The sequence below is a fragment of the Equus asinus genome, chromosome 23, assembly GCF_041296235.1.
Source record: "Equus asinus isolate D_3611 breed Donkey chromosome 23, EquAss-T2T_v2, whole genome shotgun sequence".
Classification (NCBI taxonomy): Eukaryota; Metazoa; Chordata; class Mammalia; order Perissodactyla; family Equidae; genus Equus; species Equus asinus.
In genome coordinates this window covers 50,575,337-50,588,698 of record NC_091812.1, presented here as the reverse complement: position 1 = coordinate 50,588,698, position 13,362 = coordinate 50,575,337, and the positions used below count along the sequence as shown (strand labels likewise).

At 39.0% G+C, this 13,362-nt stretch overlaps 1 protein-coding gene across 3 annotated transcripts in view; it reads right to left on the bottom strand.

Moving 5' to 3' along the window:
* The window catches only part of ADAMTSL1 (ADAMTS like 1), an 852,153-nt gene that overhangs the window by 348,095 nt on the left and 490,696 nt on the right, over positions 1-13,362 (bottom strand). The window lies entirely within an intron of this gene.

Here is a 13,362-nt window from a genome sequence, read left to right as displayed (position 1 = left end):
AGGCTTCTATTTCCACTTACCTGGATGCCTTGTTAGTATCTCAAACTCAACACGTCCAAACCAAACTCACTACTTGGGTCCCCAATCCTTTAGCAGATGTTCTGCTGAACAGTTCTAAATATATAAACATTTCTATAAAACATTTCCCCTCCCTCCAATCACTCTGTCCTCTACCCCAACCCACCCCATCCATCTACCCACACACATACCCTAACAACTGCCTGGACTATATGTTTTACTTCTGCAATGTATCTCCTTTCTGTTCCCTCTTTTCCATTCCATCTGCTGATGCCCTAAATCGAACTCTTCTTCTGTCAGCTATGTGATACACAGCTGGTGTCGCCATCTGCTTCTACTTCTGGCCAGGTCAGTTCTTCTGGATTATGGCTCTCAGGGTGTCACAGAAGTTGCAGATAAGGTTGGACTGGTGGCCTGGGACAGGGCCTTGAGTTCCAGCTGAGGAACCGGCCCTTGGGTAGACTGACAGCTGGAGCCAATGATGGCTTTCGAGCAGGGCAGGATAGGATGGGAGTTTTACAGTTTTCAAAGTACTTAACATATTCATTTAATCCTCATTATATCCCACGAGGCATCACAGGTTTATGGGCATTTTAGAAAAAAGGGACTACTAAAGCTGAGGGATGGAGAGTTGCTCTAAAAAGGACAAGAGAGAAATCCCCTTACAACCACCTCCCCAGCAGATAAGAGGAACTTAGAATCTCTTTAGGTCTAATTAAGTAAGTAGGATAAGGATGGATAAGAGTGAGTAACTCATCCGGACAGGAATTAAACTTGGCTGTCTGAGGAAAGCAGGGAAAATCAGACCAAATACTGAATCTAACACAAGGGCCCTCCAGGAAAAGAAAAATAGAAGATTAGATGACTAGTATAAGCAGAAGACTGGATACCCTCAGAGTGTCTGTTTTGTTTGATTTTGTTTCTTCAAATCAGACTCGGAGAGGTTCTAATTTTTATCTTGCACAAAATGTGCATGGTTACTATTTTTTAATAAAAAGTTTATACATTTAAATGGCTGGTAGCTTATACTTCAGATTACACTGCATCTTACTAACTGGAAGAGTTCCTGGTTCCTTTGTGCAGGCTCCCTAACACAATAGGATAATCATCTTCACACTATTCATCGTAATCCTCCCTCTCTCTTTTTCTCTCTTCCTCTGTCTCTCTCACACACACATGTATTTGCAGGTTACAAAGCACGTTCACATTCAACTACATGAGATATTGGAACTGGTATAGTATCCTTATTTTAGGGAAAAGGGGCTCATAAGTTATTTTGTTTTCTTTTTTTTTTGAGGTGGGGAGAGTTCCAGAAGCAACTTCAAAGTTAAGAGACAACGACAAATTTCCTAACAGGTGAGAGGTGTTTAGAACCTTTTAAATATTCAGTTAGATCAGCAGTTATCAACTCTGGCTACACGTTCAAATTACCTGGGAACTCAAGAAAAATTGCCAGGGGCTGGCCCCGTGGCATAGTGGTTCACAGGTTCGGATCCCCAGCGCTGACCTACACCCCTCGTCAGCCACACTGTGGCAGTGACCCACATATAAAGTAGAGGAAGACTGGCATAGATGTTAGCTCAGGGCTAGTCTTCCTCAGCAAAAAAAAAAAAGCCCATGTCTAGGCCTCTCCCCAGACCACCTGAATCTGAATCTTTTAGGGGAGAGAGGCTGGTGGCTTCCAGACAGTTTCAGTTCTGAATTCCAATGGTGATTTTGATGCAGAGGAGGGTTAGAACCCTGAATTAGACAAGGATTTGTGAGTGAACTCACAGCATGACTTTCTTGAATCAAGCTTTATCTTTATTCTGTTTTATACTCCTTGGCTTTAACGGACTCCAGAACCCTATCCCCCTTACCCCCGCCAGTTAAAAAAAGAATCCTATTTTTCTTCTCAGCCCTTCTTTGAGATTGCATAGGAGACTTTAGTTACCAGGCAAAGCTGTCAGCTGCCTTGAATCCAGGAAAAGATAAGAGATTGGTTTCTGGGAATGAGATAGAAGAATGTCAGCCTTGTAGGAAGGGAGGAATAATAACTGCTGGTGTTTATTAGGCACTTGCGACATGCATGAGGTATTGTGCTAAGTATGTTGCATGAGTCGTTTTATTAAATTTCACAATAATCCTTTGAGGTAGATGGTATTGTTGGTCCCTGTTTTGCAGACAAGGAAACTGAGACACAGAAAACAATGGAAAGGTTGCACTGGTGAAGCCAGGATTTGAGTCCAGGTAGTCCAGCTCAAGATTTCCTGCTCTTAACAACTCACCATGGTTCTCAATAATCATCTGCAGAGCTAATAAAGCACACAGAGGCTTAGGCTCTTGAATAGGACCTGGACCGTCATAATTTCAGCAAGTGTTCAGCTGATTCTGATATTGACCGTAGATAGGGAACTACGACATTACACTATATGGCCTACAGATAAGAAAACTGAGGCACATATAGATTAAGAAGAAAAGAGGCTGTAGGCAAGGGGGCTTTGCCCTTATTATGGGACAGAAGTAAGGTAAGCTCAAGGTACAAACTCTCAATGTCTCAGATTGGCAAGCAAAGACAGGAAGAATCTGCATCAGAGGATGGTGAATGGGAAGAGGGAGGGAGGGAGAGGGGGAGCCCATAATCATATTTCTCCAGCTGAATCTCAAGCCTAGCTTTGCTCCCATCAGTTAGATATTGGAAAGACCCTAGTCACTATTCCAGTGAATTCAAGATGCTATAGGTTGAAGTCACATTATTTTATGTACCATTAAGAATTAAAAAGAGCCACCCATTAAACTGTGACCTGCTATCAATTATTAAGACTCATCCAAGTTTCTAAAATCAGAAAAACATTGTGTATCTTAGGATTGATGAAATATGTTGCAAGCAGTGAACTCTAGTGAACTTGGTTCTGAAACTGTGGAAATCACTCAGCACATTAGGAAGGCTCCTGCTGACAGAATCCAAATAACATAGTTCCAAAAACATGGAAAATAATCTGTACTGCATATTTTAACACAGTTTGTTTGCTATAAGACCTGAATACACATACACTAAAAGTAAAGGAATGCACACCACCCTTAGGTTTTGATACTCTTATTTCTTATCTGCAAAATGGGTTGTGGGAAGGCTTACCTGAGACAACAGATAGAAACAAATAGCACAGTACTTGGCACATAGGAAGAAACTGAAAATCACATTTTTTTCCCTTTGCTATATCTGAAGAGATTTTTATGTTGTTTGCCATCAGTTTTGGGGAAGGAGGGAGGAAAATAAAAGGGATCGATGTCCAAAATTAGAATGAAAGTCAGAAGGACCATAGGATTTAAAACATAAATACTTGTTTGATGCTGTTCCAAGGCAAATCTACTTTATGAGGTGAGGCCAAGCTATAATCAATTTTGTACTAACATTGAGAAAAGAGCTGTGTGCATGTGGGAGGCTATTCATAATTAGGGGGAGAAGAAATTATATACCCACAGGATTCCAATGCCTGATTAAAAATCTGACACCTTAGCAATTGGATTCATAAAGAGAAAATATAAAGAATTTATGTGACATTTAACTCACACTTTCTTTAATAAAACCTGTAGGTTATTTTTTCAGTCACATTATATTTTTAGTATAAAATGATGAATTTATGCATTTCAGATATGGCTTGATAATTTTCTGAAGACCACAGTTAATATTTAATCAGGGTAGATAATTTAAAATTAGACCCTTAACGCTGCGTCTTTTACTGGAGTTTCATCGGCTTTCATCTGGTTTTCAAACACATGTGGAGCCCATATTAGATATTGTAAAGAGCTGCAAGAATTAAGGCAAAAATATTTGCTGGCTTCCCATGGAAAGATTCATAACTGTGACATGAATCTGAAGAGTAGAATAGGGCACTGTTTGGTGAGAAAACAGATAGATAAATAACCACACACAGGAAAATACTGCAGCCTCTGACTCCAATAATTATCCCAAGGTAGAAAAAATGACTCCATGTTATGGGCTTTGTGTTATGTGAGGGCCATAAAGCTTTCAAAAAGTGCAAGAGTGCCCTTTGAAATAGGCTCTATTTATTTTGAAAGGTTCACTGAGAGCGAATAAAGGATTAAGTCACAACTGTGTGGCAATCTCTTTAGAAAGGTTGGGCCCGGATTCACACTTTCCTGAGTGACAGAAAGTTCTCTACTTTTTAGGATACTGACACATTTGTTGTTCCTGAAGGTCTCCCATAATTTGGGGAAAACAATCTCTGCTGTAGGTTACAATTTTGAACAGGGAGGCCTGGAATAAAATTATTCACTCTTTCACACATTCATTCAGCACACATCTGAGCTCCTACTCAGTGCCAGGCTGCAGGCTGTCTACTAGACAGTAAGACCTGGAGAGCCCTAGCACACAGCTGGTGCTTTAAGAGCTCTGAGGCCTCAAGATGTAAGGCAAAGGGAGGCCACAGGGGTTTTTCCTGCCCTGTATGTAGCCACACAACCAGACTCTTTCCCCTCTTTTCACCACTGCTGCTGCCTTCATGATCTCTCACTAGGAGAGGAGCAATAATCTTCTAACTGGCCTTTTGGTCTCCATTCTCCAGGCTTCTCCACTCCATGTGGCCACCACAGATGTCTTTCTAAAACACAAACGTGGGTCGAAGCTCCTGGGCATGGCATGCAAGGCCCTGCATGAGCTGGCTGTGCTCTAGCAATTGAGATTTACTCACTAATCCAGTAACTCACCTTCCTTTTCCTTCCTCTGTGCCTCTGCCCATGCAGGTCCCTCTGCCTGGAATGCCCCCTTTCCCTTCTTTGCCTGCCTGGTGAACTTCCATTGACCCCATAAGACTCACTTTAGATATCCCTTCTTTTGAATCACCCTCACTGACCCACCTCAAAGCTGAGTTTCACTCTGCCTAGCACAGAGCCTGGGGCACTGCAGACAACAAATGCCAGATCCTTCTCCTGTGTCCTTCTTTGTGCTGCCCCAGCACCTTATATCCTCCAGTGGGTCTCTGTCTTATCTTCTTGAAACTTTCTCTAGAATCTGTGAGTTTCCAGCGGGGTATGACTATGTCTTGGTTATCTTTGTGGCCCAAGGAAAGTGTCTGGCATAGAGCAAGCCAGTCCATGACAAAGTTTTTACTGATAGAAGAAGAAATAAAGAGAAAAGTAAGGACACTGGTGAGTTCCCCGCAAAGCTAAACGTGTTTAGTCAGATTTTCTTCTGAAATTATGTACATGGAATTTTTGGCTTATTCAAATAACCTTTCATTTCTTGCACCAGTGAAACAAAATGGCAGAGTTGGTACAAAAAATGAACTCTGCCTTGATTCAAATTCTGCACTCTGCCACTACTAGCTGAGCGACCTGAAGCACGTTATATAACTTCTCTGTGCCTCAGTTTCCTCATCTGTAAAATGGGAAAAATTATTGTAACTACTCTATAAGATTGTTATGAGCATTAGATAGATATATGTAAAGTACTTCTCACATTGAAGCAAGCACTCTCTTTTCATTTATGAAACTAAGGTGATGGAAGTTTATTTTATTAATGTCTCTACTTGACAAAATAAAAAATTAGAAATGTTGTCTCTGTTTTCCATACTTCCTACCTACCTGTAAACACATCCTTATATACTTATGAATTTTTAATGGTCTATAAAATCCAAAAGTCTGGGAATCGCTGCTTTCAATAATCAAGAACTCTTAAAGTGGACATAAACCATTGGATGGGTTTCTTAAAATCAAGATCCTGGAGTCGATAGGCAAAACAGTCCCACTGAGGTGAGTGCAGCTCCACCAAACTGCAGCTAGCAAAGTGGAACGGCCAAGGTTAGGAATGCCTGCCTTGGATTAAAGAGGTTGGGGCTGGTAATAGGGACGTTGCAGAGGTGTTGGAAAATCTCCTGCCAGAGAGCTGAGAACATGCTCACTGGTCACCAGGGTGATGCCCAAAGATTTGTAACGTTCCTGTAGACAAATGGTTTCCACAGAGCAAGCTAAACCTTTTGAGAAAAAACCTACTCTCATTAGTGTTCTATATGCCACTGATTGGCCTTTTATTCACTTGAACGAGGGGCTGGTCTAAAGGTTTCACTACTTAAGCATAGGTCTAAGATGGAAAAGACAGGTGTTTACGTAGCAAATAAACCCAGAGACAAAGTAATACACTCATTAAGCTTAGGTTTCAGTACTGCTAAAAAAGAAGATTCCAGGAAAAAAAAGAGGCATAACTCAAAGAAGTGACCTTAAATATAAATCTTTAGAGTTTTAGAGTTTTTCTAACACATTCTTTCTTGAATTACTATAAATAATGAATTAGTGTGTCTATTTCTTTAGGCAGAGACCCCCTTACATCAGCAATAGTTAAATATACAGTTTAAAGAAAATAATATCATGACAGCAACACGAAACCAATGGAAAGTACTGGCTAATTAATTCCTGTCCTTCCCCCCACCCCATCTCAAATCTTTTCTCATATTATATGATGGAAAACCCATCTTTAGAACCATGTCTGCTTTATTCAACACGGTATACCCAGTACCTACCTAGCACAGTGCCTGATATACAGCAGGCTCTCAATGAATATGCTATATTGCACTGAAGGAAAAGGAGGGAAGCTAGCACTTCTTGGAGACCTACTATGTGCAAGGTCCCGCATGAAATTCACATTTTCACATATCCATCACCAAATTTTTCACAGTTTTCATTGATATGGAAAGCAAGAGAAATGAAGCTTGTTGATATGACGCAGGTCCAGAGCGAGAGACAAGCTTTATGGACCTCAGTCCCCTCTTCCTGCCAATGTCTACAAAAGAACTATGATCACTGAGTTTTAACTAAACATGATTTTCCAGCAGCTTCATTGGTTCTTTGGTTTCTTCTGCATGCGATACTACAACATTTCAACTTCTCTCTACCAAGGCCAGCGCAGCTGGTTCTTGTTTAAAGGTCTTGAGAGGCCACACAGTATAATAGAAAGAGAATGAATTCTTTCTTGAAGGAATATGGACTCAAAGGAAAGGGATCCAGATTCCAGGATCTGCATCCTACCTATTTCGTGTTCCTGGGAAATATGTCTCAAATATCTTTGTATTTTAAATTCAATTATCAGCAAAATGAAAGGGCTAGAATAGGCAATGAATTCATTTATTCAAACAACAAACTTACACTGAACACTTTGTGTATATCAAACTCTTTGCTTCATGGATATAAAGATATCCAGGACAAAATAAAACCAAACGCCTGCCTTCAAAGAGATCCCAGTCAAATGGGGTCACATTTTATGCCATCTCAAAAGTTCCTTTTAGTTCTAAAAGCTATGAATATACATGCAGTGAGTCCAAATGTCAATTAAACTAACTCTATAACAGTAATTTCAAAGCATGTTTGTTATCTCAGACCAGCTACAAGCCCCAAAGTAAAAGTGTGTGGCACATTAGAGAAATTATGTTAGGTCTCAATGACAAATGGTTATAACAACTATGATGAAAAAACAGACTATTTCTAAAAAACTTTCCTCTAAATCCCACTTCAGCACCTGAACAGTAGGAGTTCTTATTGTTTCCATTACCCTTTTTCATTTCTGGTTGTATTGATGAAATACAATATTTGACCAATACTCTGGAAGACTTCAAATGGTGACTGAGATTATAATTGGCAAAGTAGACACCCTACCATACTTTACTAGAGAACAAAGTGAAGTGTATTCATTTTATTGGACACTTGGAAATTATAGGTTGCTCATAATTTCCTATCTCATTTCGTTAGTGCTCTTGGAATTTTTGTCAGTTTATCTTAGGTTATCATACTCGCTCTCTCCTTTGTCCCAACATTTATGCCAACAGACTGAATTGACAGAGAAAGTCCCTGGACAAAAATTGAAGGGGAAAATACCCAAAGCTTTAGTTGGAGAATGGCAGAAGCTTTGGAAAAAAATCTGAAAAAGCAATGAAGATGAAAATGGAAACTCTGTGAAAATTAATGTAGTGTAGAATTGGCGAACATACCACTTATTTCTTTAAACAAATAGAAGAAAGAACCCGCTTATGAGGTGCACCCAAATAATTCACAGGTGGTGAAACTATTAGAGTCCTGCAATTTCTTGCCTCTGAAGTGGAATAAATCTCCTCTATTATAAATGGAGTATGCTCACACATGTGATTTTTCTGCTATTCTTTTTATTATAACTGTCCTCCTTCCCATGCACAAAGCCTTTTTGGTTTTATTGTAATTAATTTAATAAGAATTTTAGAGAAAAATCTAGTGAGGAAGGGAGATGCAAGCTACTATGGTAATAGCACTTACAGACATATAATTCCAAATGGAGTGTGCTTGGTTTTTGCACTGATTTGGGTTATTACAAAGTAAGCACAATATAGTAGAAACTACATAAGATTGAAGTCTGTCAGCATGATACACCAGTGAGTGTGGGGCAGATGAATACTCCCTGGACACTGGTCACACATCTTTAATGGTGATTCTCCCAATGATAAGAATTTGCTTTGAAAAGAGCTTTTCCTTAAGAATTTATCTCAACTAAGAAATAGTTCCAGTATGTTCTGCCACACAAATTGATATTCTGAACTACGGACACTGGAAAAAGTTGTTGTTCATTGTGTGGATGTATATGTTTAAGAAAGAGAGAGAAAAACAAAATATACTTCTACTCTTTGGAATTTATTAGGTTACTGACTTGGTCTTACCAAAACCAGAATTAGTGGAATGCTTCACATGTGAGATGGATGTTCCCGTTTTCCCTTCTTACTTGTACTTCACTCTCTTTTCACCTTTTCTTGCCAAGTCGGTCTTACTCATCCATTTATCCAACAACATTTACTGAGATCCAATTACCAGGTATTCTGATAAAGGTAGGAATAAAAGTCATTCCTTCTGCTGTCACCCACAACGATGTGGAGTAGACAGACAGGTAAGTACAGTATGAGAAGCACAATGACAGACATCAATGCGAGGTAGCACAAGAAATTACATTTAATAACATTGTAGAGATTACAAGTAATTATTTATGCCTCTGAGAAATAATTACAAAATGCTAACTATGCACGTAACTATACATTGGCGGAATGTGGGGTGGGGGTAATCAAACAGAAGTTACGGTATTTCTCCTCAAGAAGGTGACAATAATTAATGAGATAAGATTTATGTCTATGACTGAAATAGAGACCATTAGTAAATACAGGAAAACATTCAAACTGATTTATAAATACTGAGCCTCTGGAAATATAAAAAATAAAAAGCCAAAGGTCACTGTTGGCTGTGGACTACAGCCATTGGGACGTCTTCTTGACGTGACCAGAATACTTCTAACTGCCCTACATGCGGGTGCTCCAGTCAGCAAAGCCCCCGGGAGGGGAAACTAGAACAGTTAAGCTTTATTCAATGTAGGTTTTAATCTTGAAGTTCGGGAATTGGGGAGATTTAGTCATTTATTTTTGAGCTCATGGAAAGAAGGGGTTGATAGCAACAGCTTACCCCAGTTAGCAGGCAGGCTCCCCGCACAGCTGTGCTGGCCTATGTCAATTAGGATCCTTTAGGACTTACATCACCCCTGGTATGCCAGTCCTAAGCCGCTCATGAGCCAGTACTGCCAATCAAGCCAAAATTCAACCACATGGTGTGGTTTTTATGCTATAGACAGAAAATGACATGAACTTGTCTCATTCTGGTGCAAACACAAAGTTTGAAGCCTGCTCTCTAGAAGAGGAAAATTAGTAAAAATAGCAAGACTGTAAGACTTGATTTAGACACATTTTCCTGTGATTATCTCAACACACTTACCAGTAGATTATTCATGATGATTCAAGGAATGCTCTCACACAAGAAAAGACTATTGGGCTGCATGCTATGAAGAGGTCACTTCTGGGTCACTCTACTCATGAGACCACAAGAAACTAGAATATGCATAATGAGGGAAGGGTAGAAAGAAACTTAAATAACTAGACCTGGAATCTAAAATAGAAACATTAAAAGCAGAGCTGCCACTTGACCAAAGAAACTGGACTACATATATAAAAGCAGGAAACATCAAATAAGTGGAGAATTGGAGAACCATGTGATAGTCTCTATAAGTCCTTTCCTCGCTTAATGTAGTTCACAGTTACGATGCTGGTATAGACAAGGCACTCCACCAGGTGCAGCAGGAAACGCAGAATTCAGAGGACACTGTATTTTCCCTGAAAGAATTTAAAATTCTACTTTGATTAAGCCATAATAAAGGGGAGAACCAAAACACCAGACCAGGTCTCATCCAAGTATAATTCCCATGAAAAATACACCAACATAAACTGGGTTAAAAAAAAAATGAGCAGCAAGGACAGGGGTTAACTACACTTTGGTGGTTAAAATTACACAGACCCTGACTTTAATTTTGTCATTAGGATATAAGAATGAATTTTGTACAGCTCCTAAGGTTGAGTAATAGTGTGCTGGAGGATTGCTTTCTACTTTATTCATACATATCAGGAGAGGGAAATCACCATGTATTAACACTCATATAAATGCACAAACACATTCATTTAGTCACTTTTTCTCTTTCTCTCAAAAATCTTCAATATCCATGCAGTCTTTCAAGGAAAAAAATCTTTCCTGGTGTAACAGAATTCTTTTGTAGTTCACTAGTGACCACTATTGGACATACTTCCCATAACTTATATGAAGCGATAGAACTGATTCACATGAAAATAATAACAGGGGCCCGAAAGTGGTCCTGAACAGACTGAAACACTAAAAACAGGAGCCTTCTAAAAGAGAAATGTAGCTGACCATGTCTAGATCAGAAACTTCACAAAAACATGAAGAAAATAATGCTTAGGCTTCACTATGTTCTGCAGACTTAGATGAAAAATCCTTAAGCTTGATTTAAAGACAATCTAGGCATGAGAATAAGACATAGATATACAGTGAATAGTTATAGGAAGATGCTTGCATACATCCCCTCCCCCCTCACACACACACTTACAGGAACAGGCCAAAATCTGCTGTAAATAAGGGATTTAACATTCATTCCACAAGCTAATGGTGCTTCTCGCCATCCAAGATAGATCCACTTAGATAATAGCACAGGAAAGTGCCAGAGAGAATGAAGGGAATGGGCTATTGTGTTTGACTAGTTTCCACGTATAAATTAGAGCAGAGAAGAAAAAGAAATTCAACAGAAAAACACATGTACTTTATTATAATTCTGAGTGTTACTCTTGCAACTCCCACAATAGCAGGCGAAAGAGCTTAAAACCACTTAAAAGAAACAAAAAGCAAATGCAAATTTGATTAAATGCCTTTCTGACAAGAAGCGGTTTGACTTCAAGTTTGGATGGACACCTATGTCAATGGCCGGTCATGGGTTTCGCCACATTCCTTTTGAGCTAAACAATTGGGACAAAGGAAGAAGAACGAAAAAGGGTAGCAGGGTGGGAAGATGGGGGAGGTAGGGTTATGTGTCTTAATTTGACCAGAATATCAGGATGAAATCTCTTGTTAGGTATTACTGTCATTATTGTGTCCAGAGTGAAAAAGAAATCCATGAGCTTTGCGTGAAAATGTGGGTGGTAACCTAAAATAGATACAGAAGACACAGGGACCTCATTCTCTCAGGAACAATGCTCCAAAGGGAAAGGACTTTGACAAAACTGAGGGTGAACGACATTCAATATTTGCACACATTCAAGAACCAAGTCATGATACAGATGATTCAGCTGTCAGTGATATGAAGGCTATTTTGAAGCAGAAACTAGGCTTGCCACCAAACACACAGGATGTTTTCCAATTAAGCTGAAGCGTTCCTTAAAAATTGCTGAAATTAATTCTAAGCGCAGACAGCCTCTTGTAACATGTAAAAGAATCACAGGAAAACAATCCACCCAGCTCAATTTCTCTACCCAGACTGAAGGTTAAGCTGGCAAGGTCACACTTCTAGTTCTAAGCCAACTACTGATCAGGCAAAGGTCACTTTCTCTTAGGCCAATAATTTAATTTTGGCCACAAAACCAAAGGGGGCAGTTAATGAGCAAGTGCAACAAGTGCCCATAATCTTGGACATAACTTTAATGGCCAAGATGATGTGAAAGGCTTAAACATCTCCAACAAAGACTACAGACCAAGCCAGACCATTGCTTCTGTCACTGCTAAACATTTAACAACCATCCTACAAGGCAAACAAGTCGTTTTCTTTCCATTTTTTTTAACCTTTGGGTTCAAATATAAGCTTGTTTCCCTATCTGTAAAATGGGCTTAAAAATGCCTTATTTTCAAGGTTATGGTGAGGATTCATTGGGTTGCTTTTCAAACAACTGGCCTAGTGTTTTGCACATTCAGACACACAATACATGGCAGGTATTTCCTAATGCTGTTACTACTCTGCGCAGGGATGCACAGAGGCGCTCCCTGGTCAGTTCTCTTCCAGCATAACTCTCAGAATCCGGATTCATTTAAATGCAGACATAAAACAAACCTGGGTTTGATTTCATTTTACCCTCATAAAACAATTATCGTAATTTAAACAAAATATGTTGTATGTTTTATATCTGAAATAAGCAAACTCTCCTTTTTTTCCATGTAAGTTGAATTATATGCTCAAATATATAGGTGACTATTCGAGATATCAAAGAGGGATATAATGCATTTATCAAATGAGCAGCAAAACAATATACTCCTGAAGGAAAGTTTTTCCAAAATATAATGAGATCATACTTGCATATGAAGATACCAAAAAAGGAATGTGTACTGGTAATTTGCTTTATGATGCAATTAAATGGGAAAAATAACACACACTTTAAAAAAATCACAAAGAAGGAAATACAAGGCAAACTAATGGTGTGTATATAAGTAACACGTCCCATATGGAAAAAATGAGACACCTTTCATAAATTGCTTGCTCCACTAGTCATAAAGCACACCTAAAAATTCTGCTTTTTATATTCCTCAGAACAGCTAAAACTTACAGTCCATTCATGCTCAAAATTCAGTTTGCCTTTAAACTTCTGTGAAAACTTGAAAATATGTTTCTATATTTACAACCTTTGCAATGCAGCATTGTGATTTCTTGGTGACAATGATGCAAATAAAAAGTGGAAATGTATAAAATATTTAATCACTGTCTGATTACTCTATCTGATGAATCTTCTTGGAGTTTTTCAATTTGTACCAAATGCCTTGTTTCTCTTCTTCAAAAATTATAGTGCAGGTCAAATTTTTCAGAGTCTAATCAGAACAAAACATTCCTTTACCATCAACAAATCAGTGCAACCTACATATTCTTTGCATTTTTACCTCATTCCCTTCTTGCCTTGTTACCTTCTGAGGAAGTTCTGGCATGCCATAGATGTGACAGAGAGAGCTACAATCACGTTTGTTTGGAGTCAG